The sequence below is a fragment of the Ranitomeya imitator genome, chromosome 7 (assembly GCF_032444005.1).
Source record: "Ranitomeya imitator isolate aRanImi1 chromosome 7, aRanImi1.pri, whole genome shotgun sequence".
NCBI lineage: Eukaryota > Metazoa > Chordata > Amphibia > Anura > Dendrobatidae > Ranitomeya > Ranitomeya imitator.
Window position 1 is genome coordinate 30,775,201 of NC_091288.1, and position 7,975 is coordinate 30,783,175.

Sequence of the window (7,975 nt, forward strand, 5' to 3'; positions counted from 1 at the left end):
AGATGTTTTGTCAGATAGCTCTCGAACCGAAAATACTCGCATATGAACCTGCCCTAAAGCTGGACGGATCGCCCCTCTAGTCCATTGATATTACAGCGACAAACCAATTAGATCCAGTAAGCAAAAGAAATGATCTGATACAAATGAAAGAAAAACAGAGGCTAATTAATTGGTCTGGATTCTATAGACTTAAAAAAAAAAAAAAATAAAATAAACAAATTCAGCAGGGATCAGTTAATTTAAAAGTTGTGTCTGCAGAACTTTTTTCCCAATGGATTGCTGCTGGATCCGTTCTAACGAATCATTACTGGACATAGAAATTCTTCATCCATCTTTTTAATTTTAAGTCATATAACAAGTTATCTTTAATATCTTGGCCAAGACGAAAGGATTGAAAAGTCATCTTGGTCTCCTGCTCACACACTACAGCGTCTAAGCCAAGACATTAGTGCAGGAATGTTGCACTTCAAACACCTCCAGCTCCTCTCTTACCTTATAAATGGAGGAGAAGGGGGACACAAAACTCCATCTGTAATACTTTCCAGGCACTTTTCCAGAACGCTGACATGTTCTGATGTAGAAATCCTGCAGCTTTCTATACACTTTTATGAGCCGAGTGGGTTCACACATCTTTTCCTGTTGTGGAATGAATCCATTTTTTACTGCCTTTTTTTTTTTTTTTTCCCCCGGAGTGCTAAAAGGTATTTCTGAGATGAAGTGCCACAAAGGACGGTTAATGGAGAAACCATAAGATCACCTCAACGAGGACCTGTGAATGAAGCCCTCATATACGGGAAGCCAGACACATGCCACCATCACAGGACAGACGGTCAGACCATGGAATAAAATGCCAAACAGATGAAGTGCCGGGCAGCAGCTTGTCATCCCATACAAAGACCAATGTCCCCAAACTGGATGGGGGGGGTAGATACTCGTACCCGCAGCTAAGATTACATGGGAATGGAGCATTCATACATCCATATTAGTGTATATGGCCTGCACTCATGAAATAATTCACAAATTACTAGACACACCAATTTTTTGGCTTGCACTTGGAGCATGGTTACGAAAAAAAAATAAAATTGGTCAACATGTCAGACTTATACTCTTGAGATACAAGTTTGGTTCATCAATGCGCCATAGACCCCCCGTCTGAAAAGCTATTTAGCCCATGTAGATGGGACCAGTTTAGATATAAGGTTTTAGCACTTTGCTGTCCCATTACCAACATGTATGCATTCCTTGGGGCATGACCACACTTATTGGAATGGTCGGGCCTTACAGATAGAGCCCATAACGTCAACTTTCCAAAACTAGAGAGTGGCGCATCTGCCTAGCCAAAACAGATATATACTCATCTACTGGTGGGAAAACTACTAGTGGTAGAGACATAACTGAACTATGGAGGCCGCCAGTGCAAGGGTCAAACCAACACTTTAGCAGCAGCACAAAATGCCCGACCTCCTCCCACCACCAACCCTGAGGCCCGAGGGTTCTTATCCCATTTAGGTCACCAACTTCTGTAGGACTTATCACACAACTGCTTTTTAGAAGACGTGACTTTCAGACACCCTTCCACTGACGAACAGGAAAGACTACACTCCATTCCCGTCAGGTTAAGCCCACATAAAAAAATAAATAAAAAAACACCATTTTTCATCCACATACCCATTTTTTGAAAACCATACATCAATAATTTAAAAAAAATTTATATATATATATATACATACATACATACATACATACATACATACATACATATACACACATACAAAAAGTCTAACATTTGCATTTGATCCATTTTTGTGTGTTTTTTATTACCGCAATTGCACGCGCATTGAAATATATAGGCGAGTCATAAAAAAAAAATAACAAATAAAAATCTCATGTGAGTACGCAATTTTTTTTTCGTTTTAACTTCTGGATTTCATATAAAATCAGCCACACATAAGGGTAAAGAAGTCTCCAGCAAAGTATAGGCGCTACATTGTGGATCCACAAAAAAATACAATTGTCTGTATCCAATCACATTAGATTGTTAGCAAAGTTTTTTAATTTTGCATCTGTGCAAAATTAATTTTTTTTCAAAATTATTTTGCATCGTTCAGTTACTCAAGTGAGACAGATCTTCAAATATTTGAGCTACTGTGAATAAGATAAAATATATATTTTATTTTTAGGAATTTCTGTAGGCGACAATGAATGCGCCTGCAAAAAATATATATAGATATAAAATAAAGGTCGTCTGTGCTGTGACCTTCCAATAGCTGCATTCTCAACTTCACAATGCACAGCATGAGCCAAAACTTTATCTGAAATCAATTAATGCCCTGGTTTCAGACCAGTTAGCGGTGGGTGACTTCAAAGGAGAAGTGAAGAGACCCAGACACACTGTCTATTGTGCTGCGCTTATCTCCAGCATGTCTGAGCTCAAATCAACAGGAAAGTGCAAATCACCTTCACAGCCCATTCTGCATGACAAAGAAATATTCTGCACACTGATCACCTCTGAGCCCAGCACCTATCATGGGAAACCAATCTGCTTCCAAAAGGACAGGCTCATCCACAGAAAATGGCTGCAAGAGTAATTAAAATGTAAATGTCTAAAGCTCATCAGAGGATACAGGGAAGGGGGGAGCTCTGTCAAACAGCCAGCTGCAAAGTGGTCTTCAAATTATATACATTAATTGATTTAACCCCTCCGTGCCCTCCTGGATGTCAAATCAAGACATCTAGAGTCTTCTTCAGCAGCCAGGGCTTACATTTGGTTCATACCATTCGTTTGTGGGTCCATCGGCACTTCTGTCTGAAACCCTCAAAAACAGAATTTGGAGGGAGCCCTTGATGGAGCCTCTAACAAGTGGCTAAACAAAAATGTGAACCCATCTGTAAACGAAAAGGCGAATCAACTAATTTTAGCAGGACGAGCAGACCATCAAATGTGTATTGGGGGTTTTCCAACTCTTCCCAAATTAATGTCCAGAGAGATACATATCGGGAACGTAGGATTTTAGGTGATCAAAGAGGTTTGGCAGTCACTTCTCTCCCTACAAAGAGCACAAGCTGAGCCAATTGTACGTGTGTATGGGGAGGTTGGAAGGAATAATTGTCAGCCAAATGAGCGGCTAAAAGCCACCTAAAGCCGGCCATACACATTAGATGGATGTTGGCCAAACGATACTTTGGCTGACCGCCATCTTGGCCAATTCTCCCGTACACAGGAACTCCGCCTTTCCTAAAGTGTCATATCTGACAGCTTTTTGGGGGGCCGTTTTTGTTGCAATATATATACTTTATATAGAAATTAGTGCGCAACTTCCAAATCGATGACACCTCGGTCAGGTCACTCGACAGCTGTCAAAGCCTGAAACGCATGAAAGCTGAAAATGACTGCAAGTGGTTTCGACATTACGACGCATGTTGATTTTTATTTTCAGTACTTTTTCAAGCCGATTTCAAACAGAATCCGCCTGTAAAAGGCATTGTGAGCACATAGCCGTACGCCAATATCTATACATCCTTGTTTTACAGACAGGTCGCAGATCTCCCTAACCAAACTTGACAGCCTCAGAGGCAAATATGAGGCTGTCAATTCTGTAAGGAGACCAGCAGACCGGGAGAGTCCGTGAATCATGGACATATCAATACAAGATTAGGTGTATGGTCACCTTAAAGGGAACCTGTCACCTGAATTTGGCGGGACCGGTTTTCAGTCATATGGGCGGAGTTTTTGGGTGTTTGATTCACCCTTTCCTTACCCGCTGGCTGCATGCTGGCCGCAATATTGGATTTAAGTTAATTCTCTGTCTTCCGTAGTACACGCCTGTGCAAGGCAATCTTGCCTTGCGAACGCGCAGTATGCTTTGCCCAACTGCGGGCAAAGCCGAAAAGCATTAGTGCGCATGCGCCGGCGCACTATGTCCCGGAAGTATTTTGCTGTGTTCCGGGACATAGTGCGCATGCGCACTAATGCTTTTCGGCTTTGCCCGAAGTTGGGCAAAGCATACTGCGCGTGCGCAAGGCAAGATTGCCTTGCACAGGCGTGTACTACGGAAGACAGAGAATGAACTTAAATCCAATATTGCGGCCAGCATGCAGCCAGCGGGTAAGGAAAGGGTGAATCAAACACCCGAAAACTCCACCCATATGACCCAAAACCAGTCCCGCCAAATTCAGGTGACAGGTTCCCTTTAAGGCTGGAAAGAGGAGTGGACCAAAATTCCTCCTGACATGTGCACAAACCTCATCAACTACAAAAAAAATGTCTGACTGCTGTGCTTGCCATCAAGGGTTTTACCACCAAGTATTAAGTATGGTTTGACAGAGGAATCAAATACTTATTTATACTATGTGATTTTTCTAGATTTTATTTTTGATATTCTATCTCTCAATGTTAAAATTAACCTACTCTTAAAATTATAGACTGTTCATGTCTTTGTCAGTGGGCAAACTTACAAAAATCAGCAGGGGATCAAATACTTATTTCCTTCACTGCATCTATCTATAGCGGTGGTGGACATAAACAGAAGAGAGCTCCTGTGCAAGAGCAGTAGATGGCTCCTTCTTTGCATTTGTGACCAGAGCTGCGGCTTACCCTTAAGAGGTGGTAGTAGCCCCCTTACCACTTGGGCCCTGTGCGGAGGCACCAATGGTATTTCCGCCCCGAGTTACAGGATAAGGTTACATTCACGCAATGCATTTTCTTACAGCTGTTTTCCAAAACAGCAGCAAAAATGCTGCACCTTTGAAAATTTCAGAAAACCACAGAAAAACACTTTACACCACTGCCACAAGTGAACACATCCGGTCGGCCAAACCTCATTACTAACCCATTGCTGGGAAGGATTTCAGGGGTGCGCTCAGTCGCACCATCTAATTTCAATCATTGTGATTCCTAGAAAATTGAACACAGATTATGGAACATATGTCATGTTTCAGATTGGAACATTCTGATACTTGATATCACCCATAGTAGTTGTATACCGGGGCACACGGAATCCTTAAAGGGAATCTGTCACCAGGTTTTTGCTATCCCATCAGACACATGCATGATGTAGGGGCAGAGAGCCTGATTCCAGCAATGTGTCACTTACTGGATTGCTTGCGGCAGCTTTGATAAAATGATTTTTTTCTGCTGCAGATTTGCCAGTTCTCTGAATGCAGAGTCCTATATAACCCCTCCTGCAGCACCGTGGCAGCTTTCTGTGTGCACCATGTATAGGCAGAAAGCTGTCAATCAGTGGTAGGGAAGAGTTCACACAGAGCAGATGAATATGGAGGATTACTAGTCCTTTAGTGATAATCTCCTGCTGAGAAAACTGATATTATGAAAACTACAGCAAGCAGCCAAGGAAGTGACATATCGCTTGAATCAGGGTCTCTGTCTCTACATTGTGCTACCCTCAGATTAGGTGGCAAAAACCTCACGAGAGATCATTTTGAAGGGTCCTACTAAAGAGCTTTGAACACTCTGAACATATCCCCATGAAGAACACGTATTCAAGGAAGAATATCTCCATTAGGGGAGAGTCGCACGGCCGTAGAACTCAGACGAGGATCGCAATGCAATGTTCAGACAGGAGCGCGACATCATGTATTTCTATGCAGCTGTCACGCTCGGGTTTGGAGGGCAGACAGACAATTCGTGCACGGTGTCGAGGTCCTCATCCCAGTTACATGGCCGTGTGACTCTCCCTTTATAATGAATATTGTTTAAGGCCCATTTATACACTGAGAACCGGGTACTTGTATACATGTCACCAATCAGCTGTTAATCATGGAAAAACACTAGTTCATAGTTTATTATGTATACCCCTCCTAACATGTAAAGCGCCATGGAATAAATGGCGCTATAATAATAATACTACTACATCATCTGATCATTTTTAGGACAGCGTAATTCATCCATTGTCAGCAGCAAATTGCACCGTTCTTACAGAGAATGTTGCAGAAAGCATGTGCGCTGTATGGGCATAGAACAATCGCATAAAACGATCGTTCTGGCCCCAAACAGTTTTGTTGGCCATAAACGGGTGGAAATACACTGGTGTATAGTCAATGGGCAGATATCAAATCTCACAAAGGGAGGTACACATTGCAATGTAGGCCTAGACTGCAGTCTATTATGGATAATACTAAGTGAATTTGTGGCTCCGCAGCAGCAATAAAATAAGAAATAAAAAAAACAAGACCCCCAATCGCAGCACTCAAACTTGTACAAATGGGACCCTGCAAGTTCCCAGTGCCTGATAGGGACAGGCCTTGTACAGATGGGAGTCTCAATGGGGTAGACTGACATTAGAAGAGTGTAATATATGAGGTCTGGGGGGAATCAGATTTCATGGATGTTTGTCTCCAGCCTTCACACCCTCCCTATCCCAGCTCTTTAAATAAAAAGACAGCAACACAAATATATATTTGCCTAGTAGTTCATAGACCTCCATCCACCCACACAGATAAACATAGCAAGCAGCAGACGAAGAAATTCCCTGGAGGAACGCTGGCTCTCTTCCCACAATATGTTTGTATAGTATTGCAGCTAGCTGGGGCTTCTGCTGTGCTGCAAGATACCATGTGCGGGGTCTCACCCCAGTCCCAAGCACTGGGGGGAGCTCATATCTAAAAAGACCCCCAAAACATATTAGAAAATAACTATCCAAGGCCCATAATAAACACATAGTGGGTTAAAAAAAAAAAACTATTGCAATGTCGGTTTCTACCCCAGGCCATGTAGATTCCATGGCACCGACACCTGAGGGCCCTACACATGTCTGTCACAGGATCTGGCATTCTCTTCTATAGTCTACCAAATACCCCAGGAGACCACCAAACTATAGTAAACAGTGCAAGCGTTGTAGGCCTCAAAGAGGTAACATAGGACCCCCACAGCTTAGAAAGCCCCCCTAACAAAAGCTACAAGAGCCAGAGCGCACAAGCCCTCATGGATTCATTGTTTACATATTTATATATTCAATATTTACATAATTTGTTTCCTCACACCAGTGAAGGAAGGAGACCACCACTCGTATGGAGGAAGGAGACCACCACTCGTATGGAGGAAGGAGACCACCACTCGTATGGAGGAAGGAGACCACCACTCGTATGGAGGAAGGAGACCACCACTCGTATGGAGGAAGGAGACCACCACTCGTATGGAGGAAGGAGACCACCACTCGTATGGAGGAAGGAGACCACCACTCGTATGGAGGAAGGAGACCACCACTCGTATGGAGGAAGGAGACCACCACTCGTATGGAGGAAGGAGACCACCACTCGTATGGAGGAAGGAGACCACCACTCATATGGAGGTAGGAGACCACCTAGACCCCACTTGGAGAGACCTCCTAATGTCACCAGAGGCCACCAGGGTTTGCACTGCACTAAGTGACCCAACCACTTTGGAAGCCCCCCACTCTAAAAAAGAAGCCCATCCTACTTACATTCCACCCAGCTGGGTAAATACAGTGCCATGCATCCCACAGCTGCTGCAGAACCTCAGTGGACACAGTTCTGCAGATGACCCCCCTCCTATTGTGTATACACACTGGATACAATGTTGCAGCCGCTGCTGGAGGTCGGTTTCCTCCACTTTACCGCAGAGTCATCTCTTACCTCTGATTGCAACAATGTTGCCTTTTCGGTGTTGTGGCCGGTTCCGCAGCTAATCAGGAGCACCGTCCTCCTAGAGATCCCATAGACCGGCCATAGCTGGGGCTGAGCAATCACAGCGGTAGGAGCGGATGGGAAGGAGGCTTTCCCCTGCAGCAGCAGCAGCAGCAGCAGCAATCCTCATCTTCCAGGCAGGACCCCTCCCCCTGCACCCAGGAGAAGACCTCCCGCCTCCCCCGACCCCTCCACTCTCCAGGGGGCAGCTACAGCCACACGGAGGGTCCTGGGGAAAGGACCGGGCAAAAGTTGTGTGCGAGCAGCCAGAGCCTGGGACTGTGTCTGAGAGAGGAGGAAGGGGCTGGCTGCT

The 7,975-nt window shown here is 44.3% G+C and overlaps 1 protein-coding gene across 2 annotated transcripts in view; it reads right to left on the reverse strand.

The window, feature by feature from the left end:
• The window catches only part of ACVR1 (activin A receptor type 1), a 74,664-nt gene extending 66,692 nt beyond the window's left edge, over positions 1–7,972 (reverse strand). The window contains exon 1 of one of the 2 annotated variants that reach the window (XM_069732970.1): positions 7,612–7,972. The gene's annotated coding sequence lies outside the window, so the exon portion shown is untranslated. The remainder of the gene's footprint in view (positions 1–7,611) is intronic. The other variant, XM_069732971.1, reaches the window with a different exon arrangement.
• Positions 7,973–7,975: the final 3 nt, after the last annotated feature.